The following is a 1,178-nucleotide window of genomic DNA, read 5'->3' as shown; positions in this document are numbered from 1 at the left end:
AAGCCCACTCAGAGGGATGCACAGAGAGAGAGAAAGGATAGGGAGATCCAAGGGTGAAAATCCTCCAGGAGATGGGTGGACCCACCATAAACCTCAGGGACCCAAGGGGGATGTGGAAGCGCTGGAGGGCTTTGAGGTCCTGAGGCTGGGCCCCATCCCAGCGGACAACACGGCTGTGCATATGTGTGTGTCCTGTGTCCACCTCAGCCCACCTCCCCACGCCCACCTTGCAAGAGGACGTGTTATTAACCGTACTTAGAATGAGAGCTGAAACAGATAGACATACAGCTAAGATCATGCTAATTACACTGAAGTTTTAAAAAGTGAATTGCAGACACCATGATTGGGTAGGCAGGGCTGTGCCTGTGTCTTGGAGCCCTATATCAAGGTCATGGGTATGGAGCTCTGTACTGTTATAGGATAAAAATCTCTGGAACTGACCGAGCCCCATAGTAACTGTTGCCATGAGCCTCATGATCTAAACCAGCCAGTTCCCTTACCCCATATTAGGTAAGATACCCATCTTAGTATCCACCCTATAGTATTCTAAGTGTTCATTGTTCAGTTGTGTCCCACTGTTTGCAACCCCATGGACTGTAGTCCGCCAGGCCTCTCTCTCCATGGAGTTTTCCAGGCAAGAATACTGGAGTAGGTTGCCATTTCCTTCTTCAGGGCATCTTCCTGACTCAAGGATCGAACCTGGGTCTGCCACATTGCATACAGATTCTTTACCATCTGAGCTACCAGGGAAGCCCAGAGAATGCCACCATTCAAGTAGGAATTTTATCTGTCTTGAGACTATGAAAATTGATTCAGTTCAGTTCAGTCGCTCAGTCGTGTCCGACGCTTTGTGACCCCATGAATCGCAGCACGCCAGGCATCCCTGTCCACCACCATCTCCCGGAGTACACTCAGACTCACGTCCATCGAATCCGTGATGCCATCCAGCCATCTCATCCTCTGTCGTCCCCTTCTCCTCCTGCCCCCAATCCCTCCCAGCATCAGAGTCTTTTCCAATGAGTAACTCTTCACATGAGGTGGTCAAAGTACTGGAGTTTCAGCTTTAGTCTCATTCTTTCCAAAGAAGACCCAGGACTGACCTCCTTTAGAATGGACTGGTTGGATCTCCTTGCAGTCCAAGGGACTCTCAAGAGTCTTCTCCAACACCACACTTCAAA

Source organism: Ovis canadensis, chromosome 10 (genome assembly GCF_042477335.2).
Source record: "Ovis canadensis isolate MfBH-ARS-UI-01 breed Bighorn chromosome 10, ARS-UI_OviCan_v2, whole genome shotgun sequence".
In the NCBI taxonomy this organism is placed as follows: Eukaryota; Metazoa; Chordata; class Mammalia; order Artiodactyla; family Bovidae; genus Ovis; species Ovis canadensis.
This window is presented reverse-complemented; position numbering follows the sequence as displayed.